The sequence below is a fragment of the Mobula hypostoma genome, chromosome 3 (assembly GCF_963921235.1).
Source record: "Mobula hypostoma chromosome 3, sMobHyp1.1, whole genome shotgun sequence".
Taxonomy (NCBI): Eukaryota; Metazoa; Chordata; class Chondrichthyes; order Myliobatiformes; family Myliobatidae; genus Mobula; species Mobula hypostoma.
This window is the reverse complement of record NC_086099.1, coordinates 219,967,806-219,981,347: the sequence shown is the minus strand read 5'-3', so window position 1 is coordinate 219,981,347 and position 13,542 is coordinate 219,967,806. Positions and strand designations below refer to the sequence as shown.

The following is a 13,542-nucleotide window of genomic DNA, read 5'->3' as shown; positions in this document are numbered from 1 at the left end:
CAGAAGCAGAATAACACCATTAGGCCCATCAAGTCTATTCTACCACTCAATCATGGCTGATTTATTTTTCCTTTTAAACCTATTCTCTTGCCTTCTCCCCGTAACCTTTGATGCCCTTACTAATTAAGTACCTATCAACATCCACTTTAAATATACTCAATAACTTAGCGTCCACAGCCATCTGTAGCAAAGAATTCAAAGATTCGCCATCCTCTGGCTAAAGAAATTCTTCCTCATCTCTCTTTTAAAGGGAAGCCCTCCTAGTCTGAGGCTGTACCCTTTGGTCCTAGACCATATTGGAAAAGTTCTCTCAACCTCCACTCTACACAGGCCTTTCAATATTTGTTAAGTTAACCACAGATACTCGTGTGGGAAAAGAGCAAAGGATTCATAGCACTGTCTTTTTTTAAAAGAATAATGATTCGCCATAACTAGAGTACTGTAACCAGATCTGATGGCTTAGATGTTTTAAACCAGGTGTGGAATAGTTTTACTAAAATTGTTTCAGAGATAATGAGTTTTGTTTACATGGATGTACTAGAGTTGTATTGTTCTCCTTGAAGAAGGGATGGCATGTGGATCTGATAGAAATACTTAAAATCCTGAGGGGTACAGTCTAAACAGATACATAGAAACTGTTTCCACTGGTAGAGGGTTAAGGGCGAGGAGACACAGAATGAGGCAATTGGCCAAAGAACCAAAGTGGTGTGAGACAAGTGCGTGGTTTGAGTTGAGAGTGCACTGCTAAGCTTAGGACTGAGAAAACATATCAGAAATGAAAATATTTGCAGAACTTTGGAGTTAGAACAGGAAACTGGGACTAACTAGATCATTCTTACATACAGCCAGTATGAATTCAGTCTGGTAAATGGTGGGATTCCTCCAACATTTTGTGAGCACATCGATATTCTGTGACTCTGGGACAGAGTGTGTGCAGTGCCCGAGAACAGAAAACCTGCAGGATACATTTATCCACTAAGCAGGCAGCAATGGCAAAACAAACATATAAATAAATCAAAGTGACACCAAGCAACCGCTTCATCAATTGCAACACTACATGGTAAAATACCCCAAGGTAATTTGCCTTCTGTCAGTGCTTATGGTTACACATCCCTGTGGTGACCTACATGTACAAAGAGGAATAAACAGTCAACATTTCGGGCTGTGACCCTTCATCAGGACTGGAAAGTGAGGGGGAAGAAGCCAGAATAAATATTGACTGTTTATTCCCCTCTATAGATGCTGCCTGACCTGCTGTCTTTCTCCAGTATTTTGTGGGTACATGGCAACACTTCACCCTATCAAATTTAATGACTGGACTCTGTCCACCCAGACAGATTGTATCTGTGCTTTACCGCTGACACTCGGATAAATTAGTTACAGTTAGTTAGTAACACACACAAAATGCTGGAGGGACTCAGCAGGTCAGGCAGCATCTACTGAAATGAATAAACAGTCCATGTTTTGGGCCAAGACCCTTCTTCAGGACTGGAAAGGAAGGAGGAAGATGCCATAATAAAAAGGTAGGGGGAGGGAAGGGAGGAAGCCAGGTGAGTAAGAAAGATAAAGGGCTGGAGAGGAAAGAATCTATTATGAGAGTGGACTATAGAAGAAAGAGAAAGAGGAGGGGATCCAGGAGGAGGTGATGGTCAGGTGAAAAGAGGTAAAAGGTCAAAATGGGGAACAGAAGGAAAGGGGAGGGGGAGCGAAAATGTTTATTTTTACTTTTTTTTAACTGGAAGGGGAAATCAATATTCATGCCATCAGGTTGGAGGCCACCCAGACAGAATATAAGGTGTTGCTCCTCAACCCAGCACAGTTTACCTGATTTTGGGTGCACAAGGAAATAGTGAATTTTTTTTTAAAACTGCATCTACTAGAAATCTGAAAGAAAACCAAAAAATGCTGGGAAAAACCTCAGGAAATCAGGCGGCCTCTGTGGAAGAGAAACTCAACATTTTGCATCTAAGATCCTTCACCACAACTGGAAAAAAGAGAGATAGAAATTAGTTTTCAGTAGGAAAGAAGTCTAGAACCGAGGAAATGTCTGTGATAGGATGAGTCAAGATAGTTTCATTGAACCATCTCCACTCATCTGATCAGAGACATTCCCTATAATCTAGACATCCCTGCTCCACCTTCGTTCCTACAGCCAGCAATGGTTGGCTTTTTTTGCCAACCATGGGGACAACCTTCAAATTTGTATCTGCCTAGCATCTGAAGAGCCACAGAAGTGAAAAGGAAAACAGACATAACATGATCACAGGTGGTCGCTGTAGCACTGCCTACTACACACTAAGCAAACTAAAATCTGTTTGGGAATCTTGTATACAAGATATTAAGAGGAAAAGATAGAGTGGACAGCCAGTGCCTCTTCCCCAGGGCACCACTGCTCAATACAAGAGGACATGGCTTTAAGTTAAGGGGTGGGAAGTTCAAGGGGGATATTAGAGGAAGGTTTTTCACTCAGAGAGTGGTTGGTGCATGGAATGCACTGTCTGAGTCAGTGGTGGAGGCAGATACACTAGTGAAGTTTAAGAGACTACTAGACAGGTATATGGAAGAACTTAAGGTGGGGTTTATATGGGAGGCAGGGTTTAAGGGTCGGCACAACATTGTAGGCTGAAGGGCCTGTAATGTGCTGTACTGTTCTATGTTCTAATCCAATTAACAGAATCCCACTTTCTCTAAAAAGACAGAACCATTATGTCATATTAAATACTCTATGAATTTGGCCATTCGCAATTAAAGGCCGTCATAAAGAGTTCAGATTCAGATAAAATGAACAGTATTTTTCCCACTTTTGTAAGTAACTACAAAAAGGTAACAAAATCAATATCACTTCTGCACCTTTAAATGGAAAGTACTTAATACAATTGTAAAACCTAATTAAGCCAAGCAAATTGTTCTTTTCCAAGGTTACATAGAAACCCTACAGCACAATACAGGCCCTTCAGCCCACAAAGCTGTGCCAAACATGTTTTACCTTAGAAATTACCTAGGGTCACCCACAGCCCTCTATTTTTCTGAGCTCCATGTACCTGTCCGGGAGTTTCTTAAAAGACCCTATCATATCCACCTCCGTTTCCTTAAAGATGTTTCAAAACTATATATTGTGCACTCATTTGTCTAACTTTATAAACAAATTATTGCAAAAAAAAACAAAGATCTTTTGCATCCAATTTGCTTTTGCTCCTTTTAATCAAAATTTTTCCTCCTTAAACAGTGAGAACTAACATCTTTGCCAGAAATAAGTTAGCAACCAATTTCCATTACAATCCTACTAACTCACAGTGTTATGTTGACTAAACTTCCTCTCTCCCATGCTTCCAATTCTTTCTATTCTTTGCCATTTGATAAGACCATCACTGATCTTATAACTCAGTGCCATATTCCTGCACTAATCCTACATCCCTTACTATCCTTCATATCCAGTCTTGGAAAGCCTACAGAAAGTAGTAGATTCAGCCCAGTCCATCACAGGTACAGCCCTCCCCATCATTGAGCACATCTACAAGCAGTGCTGTTGCAGGAAAGCATCATCCATTAACAAGAACCCCCACCATCCAGACCATACTTTCTTCTTGCTGCTGTCACTGGGAAGGTGGTACAGGAGCCTTAGATCCCACACTACCAGATTCAGGAACAGTTATTACCCTTCAACCATTAGACTCATGAACCAGCATGGATAACTTCACTCACCTCAACTCTGAACTGATTCCACAACCTATGATGAAACATCGACTGTTTACTCTTTTCCACAGATGCTGCCTGACCTACTGAGTTCCTCCAGCATTTTGTATGTTACCACAACCAATGGACTCACTTTCAAAGACTCGACAACTCATATTCTCAATATTATTTATTTATTTGTTTGTTTTTCCTTTTGTATTTGCATGATTTGTTGTCTTTGCACATTGGTTATTTGTTAGATTTTGTAGCTTTTTATTGATTCTATTGTGTATCCTTGTATCTACTGTGAATGCCCACATGAAAATAAATCTCAGCATTGTATATGGTGACATATATGTATTTTGATAATACATTTATTTTGATTTTTTTTAGCTTTGAAGATACTCAATGACTGAGTCAGAGGAACATAGAGTTACTCAGCATAGAAACAGACCCTTCAGCCAATGTTATTAATTTCAACCAAGATGTTTATCTAATCTTCTTCCATTTTCCAGCACTTCATCACTAAGTTCCAAAGATTCACTACACTCTTAGTGAAGGAATTTCTTCTCAACTTAGTCCTGAATGACAACCCCCTTATTGAGACTGTGAACCCTTGGTCTATTCAATCCAGTGAGGGAAAACATTCTCCCCCATCTACCTTATCAAGCTCCAGAAGAGTTTTAAATGTTTTTCCCAACATTTCCAATGTTTTTTAAGCCATGAACTAATATCATTGAACAAGGGGTCCAAGGACCCCAGGTTGGGAACCCCTGCATTTAAAATGGTAAGGAGCTAAGCTGCTTAATCGCTCATAGATCAGTCTGCTCAAGCACACCCTCTGGAGAACTCTGGACTGCCAGCTCATTCTGAACTAATGAATGAGTCAGATGTTGGAACATTAGTACTGCCAAACAATCAGATGCTGGGTTATCATTCGTAAGACAGTATGTGCCCCACCCATTCCCTACCAGGCTTTTCAGCATCTACCTGACAGCCGGCAATGCCATTCAGTTTAGTATTATCATAAAACATGGACACACGTGTGATAGATGATAGCTCATTCAAACCACTAATAATCAAAAGCCTTCTTTATGTCTAAGTATACACCAACTGTTTTCTATGTTCTAACAGCTGCAATGTCAAATTAGTCAGTTATAATCTTTCCTTTCATACTGATTCAGCACAATTCTACTACCATTTTTTTAAATGCCCTGCTATCAATTTCTCAATAATGGACCCTCGCACTTTCCCTACTACTGGTGACAGACTAAGTGTCTACAGTACCTCGATTTCTCTTCCCACCTCCTTTCTTAAATAATGGGATTATGTCAACTATCTTCCAATCTGTCGGAGTTCCAGAATCCATGGAATTTTAGAAGATGGCATCTTATGGTCTAAAACCCTGAGTGCACATAATCAAGTCCAAGGAATTTATCAACTTTCAATTACATTAATTTCTCTAATACCCATATTTGTTTCATGAAGCTAATTTTATTCAGCTCCCCATTCATTCAAGACACAGGAAATCAAGAATAAGAGGACACAGGTTTTAAGGTGAGAGAAGATTTAATTAAGAGGAGAACTCAAGGGGCTTCTTTTCTTTTAATAGAAATGGTGGTACATATGTGGAATGAGCTTCCAGAGGAAGCACCTGAAACAGTACAATTACAATTTCTAAAAAGACAGTTGGACAGATAGGGAAAATGTTTAGAAAGTTACTGCCCAAATACAGGCAAATGGGATTAACTCAGACAGGCATCTTAGTCAACAAGAACAGTTAGGCTGAAGGGCATTTTTCCATGCTATATGACAGTACGATCTCCAAAGGGTTCTGTGTGCCTTCTCCCATAATGTCAGAAAAGAGATTTAATTTCTTCACCATTTCGTTCTGTAGCAATGCATTTTATTCGTTTTGTTATTGACATGCAGTGCGGAACAGGCCCTTTTGGTCCTTCGAGCCACGCCGCCCAGCAACTCCGAATTTAACATAGCCTAGTCACTGGACAATTTAGAAGGACCAATTAACCTACCCGGAGGAAACCCATGCGGTCACGGAGAGAACGTACAAACTCCCTTCAGACAGCAGCAAGAACTAAACCCGGGTCACTGGTACTGTATAGCGGTGTGCTAACCACTACACTACCATACAACAAATGTAACTTTCCAGTGCCATTTGCAAAAGACCCATATCGAACTCCAGCAATATTTTCCTATGTGCATTGCTCTACTAATGTTTACAGCCTTCTTTATATTTCTTACCAGATTACTCTCATATTCTTATTTCTCTTTTCTTACCAATTTCTTGGGCTTCCTTTGCTGAAACTGTTATGATGAGGTTGTATAAGGCATTGGTGAGGCCGAATCTGGAGTATTGTGTTCAGTTTTGGTCACCAAATTACAGGAAGGATATTAATAAGGTTGAAGGAGTGCAGAGAAGGTTTACAAGGATGTTGCCGGGACTTGAGAAACTCAGTTACAGAGAAAGGTTGAATAGGTTAGGACTTTATTCCCTGGAGCGTAGAAGAATGAGGGGAGATTTGATAGAGGTATATAAAATTATGATGGGTATAGATAGAGTGAATGCAAGCAGGCTTTTTCCACTGAGGCAAGGGGAGGGAGAAAAAAACCAGAGGACATGGGTTAAGGGTGAGGGGGGAAAAGTTTAAAGGGAACATTGGGGAGGGGCTTCTTCACACAGAGAGTGGTGGGAGTATGGAATGAGCTGCCAGACGACGTGGTAAATGCAGGTTCTTTTTTAACATTTAAGAATAAATTGGACAGATACACGGATGGGAGGTGTATGGAGGGATATGGTCCGTGTGCAGGTCAGTGGGACTAGGCAGAAAATGGTTCGGTACAGCCAAGAAGGGCCAAAAGGCCTGTTTATGTGCTGTAGTTTTTCTACGGTTTTCTATGGTTTCTGTGGAAATCTGCTACTTTTCAACTCAAAATTCAAAGTAAATTTATTATCAAAGTATGTCTATGTCACCACATATGGTGACCACTAAGAAAAGAGGTTAAAGATAGAATAAGACTTTTGTTTTGGCAGAATAATGTGGCAACATGGGAGTAGGTCTGATGAGACCATTGCAACGAAGGCACAACAGCGCCTCTGCTTTCTTCGAAGTTTATGCATGCTATCTAAAACTTTGTCAAACCTCTATAGAGTCACAGTGAAGAGTAGCCTGCCCGGTTGCATCACGGCCTGGTATGGAAACTCCAATGCCCAAGAATATGTCGTGAATACAGCTCAACTCATCACAGGAAAAGCCTTCCCCACCACTTAGCACATCTACAAGGAGCGCTGTCGCAAGAAAGCATCCCCCCCCATCCAGGTTGTGCCGTTTCTCGCTGCTGCCATCAGGAAGTACAGGAGCCTCAGGACACACACTACCAGCGTCAGGAACAGTTACTACCCTTCCAGCAGCAGACTCCGGAACCAGAGTGAATAGCTTCACTCACCTCAACTCTGAACTGATTCCATAACCTACAGACCCACTTTCAATGATTTTACAGCTTATGTTCTCAGTATTATTTATTAATATTTGTCTTTTATTGTATTTGCATAGTTTGTCTTCTTTTACACATTGGTTGTTTATCCATCTGTGTTGTGTATGTAGCTTTTCATTGATTCTATTGTATTTCTCTGTTCTACTATGAATGCCCGCAAGAAAATGAATCTCATGTAGTATATGGTGACATAACCTGTGATAATAAATTCACTCTGGACTTACAGAGAAGTATCTATTGCCCTTGTTAAACTGTCACCTAACACTACCACATTCCTTTCCACTCCGTAAATTTAAATGAACCTGTATCACGGTACTGTGGATAGTTTACACATCCTAACTGTGGACCTTGCGTTCACTGACACCAGCTGCGAGAATAGCTGGACAAGCACAGGGGTGAGCTTCCTCCAACGCTACTTTCCAGATGTCCATACACTTGTCCCTCTTGTCTAGTCAATTTTACAGTCCAATCTAAACAATTGTAACTATCTCCTGGGAAAAAAGTGCTCCAAGTAACTTCACCAGTCCCAATATCCAGACTGCAACTGAAACTCAAAGACTCTGCGTTTAAGTGGTAATCCCCAGGTTTCCATCAGTTCCCACATACTGCATTTACAGGAGGCTGGTCATGATATGCATAAACTCTCGTCTTCCAGACAAATCAACCCACTGCAATTCGCCTACCAGTGAAACAGATCAATGGCTGAGGTTGGTGATGAAACCTATCAATTCCTGCCCAAGGAGTGACTTGGATCCATTCTAATTTGCCTACTCTCACAACAGGTCAACAGGAGATGCCATTTCATTGGCTCTTTAATCAACCCTGGAACATCCGAACCTATGGACTCACCAAGGACTCTTCATCTCATATCCTCGATATCTATTGCTTATTTATTTATTATTATTTTGGTTTTTTTTACTTGCTTCTTTGGATTTACTGTGAATGACCACAAGGAAATGAATCTCAGGGTTTTATATGGTGAAATATGTACTTTGATAATAAATTTACTTTGAACTTTGCGTTTCCATACCAGGCTGTGATGCAGTCAATCAATACACGTTCCACCACACATCTATAAAAGTTTGACAAAGTTTTAGATGATATGCTGAATCTTTGCAAACTTCTAACAAGTTGAGGCACTGCTGGGCTTTCTTCGTAATTGCACTTGTGTGCTGATCCTAAGACAAATCCTCCAACGATAACTCCAAAGAATTTAAAGTTGCTGACCCTCTCCACCTCTGATCCCCGATGAGGACTGGCTCATGAACTTCCAGCTTTCTCCTCACGAAGCCAAAATTCAGATCCTTGATCTTGTTGGCATTGATTGAGAGGCTGCTTTGTGGCAGCACTCAGCCAGATTTTCAAATTCCCTCCTATATGCTGATTTGTCACCACCTTTGATTCAACCTACGAGAATGGTGTCATCAGCAAACTTGAACATGGCGTTGGAGCTGTGCCTAGTCACAGTAATAAATGTGAAGTGAGTATGGCACACGGCTAAGCGCACAGCTCTGTGGTACACCTGTGCTGATGGAGGTTGTGGAGGAGATGTTATCACCAATCCAAACTGACTGGGGAATGACAGTATTGAATACCAAGCCATAGTCAATGAAGAGCATCCCAATGTATCCATTTTCACTGTCTAGATGTTCAAGGGTTGAATAAAGAGCCGATTAAATGGTATCTGTCCTGGACCTCTGTGATGGCAGGCAAATTGGAATGGACCCAAGTCACTTCTCAGACAGGAGTTGATATATCTCATTACCAACCTCTCAAAGCACTTCATCACTGTGGATGTAAGTGCTACTAGGCAATAGTCGTTAAGGCAGGTTACTACATTCTTCTTAGGCACCAGTATAATTCAATCCTGCTTGAAGCAGGTGAGTACCTCAGACTGCTGAAGTGAGAGGTTAAAAATATCTGTGAACACTCCAGCCAGTTGATCAGCACAGGTCTTCAGTACTCAGCCAGGCACCCCATCTGGGCCAGATGCTTTCCGTGGGTTCCTCCTCCTCAAGGATGCTCTCATGTTGTCATCAGACTGTCATCGGGGGCCATGGGAGTTCATGAAGGTGCCTCCATGTTTTGATGGTCAAAGTGAACATAACAGGCATTGAGCTCATCTGGGAGCAAAGCCTTGTTGTCACCTATGCTGCTTGGTTTCACTTTGTAGGAGGTGATGGCATTCAAGCCCTACCACAGCTGTTGAGCATTCTTCAGTCATCTCAGTCTGGTCCAGAAGTGCCACTTTGCATGTTAGATGGTTTTCCAGAGAACGTTCCTGCACCTGGTATCCTCCTTTAACCACCAGACCCGAATACCACTGATCCAGCCCTCGTCAGATTGTGGATTTCATGGTTCATTCAGGGTCTCTGATTGGGGAGTACTCTGAACGACACTGTAGGAACAAACTCATCTACTATTGTTTTTATAAAATCCGAGACAACCTCTGATGAGTTCCTTGAACACGGCCCAGTCCACCAATCTCATAGGCACCCCTCTGCTTCCCTGAAACAGTTGACATTTCAGACTGAAACCCTTCAGCCTGCTGAAGGGTTTCATCCCAAAAAGTTGAATGTTAATTCTTCTCAATAGCTGCTGCCTGACCTGTTGAGTTCCTCCAGTATTTTGTGGCTGCTGTATGTAAGTTTTTCACTGCACCATGTAAACACGTTCTTGTGCATATGGTAATAAACACAACTTCAACTTTATTAGATGGATGGGATTACACCAGAGGTGGTGCAGAGAATATTGCCTACAATGAAGCACTTCATTCACAAGCACAGGCAATATGGGTTGGGTTTGTTTTCTTTGCAGCGAAGGCGGCTTGGAGGACACCTGATAGAAGTAAACTAAAAATTATGAGGGAAATGATAGTGTAAACAGTCAAATATACCTATACTACCTATAGCAGTGTATCTACAAAGAGAAGGCACGTGATTAGCTGGTAGTAAGGAAGGCAAATGCAATGTTAACATTTATTTCAAGAGGGCTAGAATAAAAAAAGCAAAGATGTAATGCTGAGACTTTATAAGGCATTGGTCAGTATTTTGATCAGTTTATTGCACCATTTCTATGAGGAGCATTTGATAGCTCTGGGCCTGTACTCACTGGAGTTTAAAAGAATGAGGGCAAATTGCATTGAAAGCTATCAAATACTGAAAGGATTAGATAGAGTGGACATGGAGAGAATGTTTCCAATAGTGGGGGAAGTCTAGGGCCTCAGAATAGAGGGACATCTGTTCAGAATAAAGATGAGGAGGAATTCCTTTAGCCAGAGGGCAGTGAATGTATGGAATTCATTACTACAGAAGACTGTGTATGTCAAGTCAATGGGTTTATCAGAAGTACAGATTTATAGGCTTTTTTGAGTAGTATGGGCACCAAAAGTAATGAGAAGACAAGAGATTGAGGTTACGAGGAGAAAAAAAATCAGCCATGATTGAATGGTAGAGCAGACTGGATGTGCCGAATGGCCTAATTCTGTTCCCGTGTCTTATGGTTTAAGGTGAGAGGTATAGAGAGGATCTAAGGATGATTATTTCTTCCCCAGTGAGTGATTATTCTGTTCTGCACAGCTTGAGTGGGAAATATAGGCAAATACTCCTTTAACATTTATAGATTATATTCATTAACACAATTACATGGCATTTCACAATTATATTAACTAGATTACAAAATTATATTATTATATGAAAGAAAATTCCAGCAACACAGCAAGAAAGGCTATGTGCATGGCAGCATTTCAGTTACTGCACGCCCACTCAAACGTGCAGTTTATAGAGAAAGGTGATAACAAGATATGGAAAGATTGTGATTTAGTTGGCACATAAACACCAAAGCAGAGCGTTGGGTTGTGGCTCTTGTTCCGAGTTGTACTTTCTATACAATCAGATGACAGGTAAAACTCAGGCTCCATATACCCGCTCAGGTGGCTCAACGTAAGGATAGCTTCTTCCCCTCTGTTCATCACATTTCTGAATGGGACCATGAACACTACCTCACTATCCCCCCTTTTCACTATTAACTTATATCCTTGAAAGGAAAATCCTACAAAAAGTAGTGGGAATGGCCCAGTCCATCAAGGGTAAAGCCCTCCCCACCATTGAGCAGATCCACATAGAGCTTTTGCAAGAAAAGGTCATCAAGGATCCCCACCACCTAAGCTATGCTCTTCTCACTGCTGCCCTAAGGAAGGTAGTACAGGAAACTCGGGACTCACACCACCAGATCATCAACCTTCAACAGAGCAAATAAAAGTCACTCAACTTCACTCACCCCAATACTGAATTGTTCCCACACCTATGGACTCTCTTGATCCAATGTTCCCAATATTTATTGCTTATTTATTACTATTATTATTGTTTCCTTGCACTTACTGTGAATGCCGACAAGAAAATGAATCTCAGGGCTGTATACAGTGACATACGTACTTTGATAATAAATTTACTTCGAACTTTATGCAGCTTATGACTTGCACTGTACAGCTGCCACAAAACAACAAATTTCACAACCTTTCTCAGTGATAATAAATCTGATTCTGACTGAGTCTCCAACTGCATCGCAGTCGTGACTCCTTCATAAAACAGCTCGGAATTTCTGACTTCGCAATGTAACCCCTCTGTCCACTGCAATAAGAAGAGAGAAGAGACCGCAGATGCTGGAATCTGGAGTAACATGGGATGAACAGACTGAAGTGTCAGCCTGCTGAATGTACTTTGAACAGGCGGTGGATTGTTTGCTGCTCCACGGAAAAAAAATACTTGCCTAATGCTTGTCCCCCCGATCAACATCATGCCCACAGCCCACGCTCTCATTCCATGCACGCAGCTCGGCTGTGCTAAGAACTCCGGGACATAACCTCTCCACGTTATTACCATGGGGGAAGAGGTACGGGAGCCGAAAGACCCACACTCAAGGATTTAGGAAGTTTCTTTCCCTTTGCCATCAGATTTCTGAACGGTCTCTGAACACTACCCCACTGTTTTATGAGAGGGAACTTGATTGAAACACTCAAGATGTTTGCGCATCTTGCTGAGGTGCAAGAAGAGAGAATGGAATCGTATTTCGTTCAGACTCCCCCTTCAGATTTCTGAACCCATAAACACTTGCTTGTTTGCTATTTTGAGGCAGAACAACAGATTTCGCGACATGTATCAATGACAATAAACCTTATTCAGATTCTGTCTCGACGGGACGGACAGTCGCTGTACCTCGGGGATATCCTCAGGTGGTTCTTGGGGCCGTGAGGAGGCAACAACGTCTGCCCCTTAAAGCCGGTCATTTTCCCAACCGCCAACCCGCCCCATAACGCACTTAAGTCACATTTGGCAGGCTGACACTCCAGACCACCACCATTTTCGCTGTTATCCGCCGTGATTTTATTCCAGAGAGCTCACCTGTCGCCTCTTATCGACGCTTCATCGTCGCCGCACATGCGCCCTGGAAGGAGGGGGGAGGGGTGGGACTCAAAGTCGCGCATGCGCCAGGGACTGCGGAGCATGCTGGAGTTTGTAGTCCGCCTACCAAACCAGCCTCACTCCGCAAGCCTTATCTTGTCTTCCGTCACGAGCATCAAAAAAATCAGTCGAGTCATAATAAAATCCTTCTTTTTATTTCATAGCACTGCCGCTGATGGTGCTCCTCCTGACATGATCATTCTTCCGCCGATTCAGAGGCAGTTATGCCGTCAAGACTTCTCTCTCGCGAGAGCGGAGCTCTCCGGACCGAGTTCTCGAGACAAAGCAGAGCGAGATCTGCGCCGCGTGGGTTTCCGTTGGGTGGCGGAGCGCGGGAAATTCAAATTTGCGGAGAATTAACTGGCGCAGACTTCAGGAAGGAAAGCGATGCACACAATCCCACCCCACATCAATGGTCCCAAGCAAGAGAAAATCTGCAGCTGCTGGAAACCCAAGCCGCACGCACAAAATGCTGGAGGAGCTCATGTGGAAAAGAATTCTGATGAAGGCTCTCGGCCAGAATCGTTGACTGTTTACTCTCTTTTCCATAGATGCTACCTGGCCTGCTGAGTTCCTCCAGCATTTTGTGTAACGTCTACAATGTAGAGGTAGAGAGGGTGGAGAGTTTCAAATTCATCAACTGGTCCTGGTCCAACCCCAGCTGAGAAAGCTCAACAACACTTCTACTTCCTCCGGAGGCTAAAGAAATTCGGAATGTCCCCATCAACCCTTACCAATTTTTATTGATGAGCCATAGAAAGCATTCTGTCTGGATCATCGCAGCATGGTGTGGCACATGACCGCAGGAATCCGCAGAGTTGTACCAACAGCTGAAAAAGGTGGATGGAGTTGATGTGCCCCTGACTGCAAAAAAAAACCTACAAGTTCAGAGAGTTGT

At 42.3% G+C, this 13,542-nt stretch overlaps 1 protein-coding gene across 6 annotated transcripts in view; it reads right to left on the bottom strand.

The window, feature by feature from the left end:
• The window catches only part of sec22c (SEC22 homolog C, vesicle trafficking protein), a 98,806-nt gene extending 86,091 nt beyond the window's left edge, over positions 1-12,715 (bottom strand). For all 6 annotated transcript variants that reach the window (XM_063044553.1, XM_063044555.1, XM_063044556.1 and 3 more), the window contains exon 1: positions 12,585-12,715. The gene's annotated coding sequence lies outside the window, so the exon portion shown is untranslated. The remainder of the gene's footprint in view (positions 1-12,584) is intronic.
• Positions 12,716-13,542: the final 827 nt, after the last annotated feature.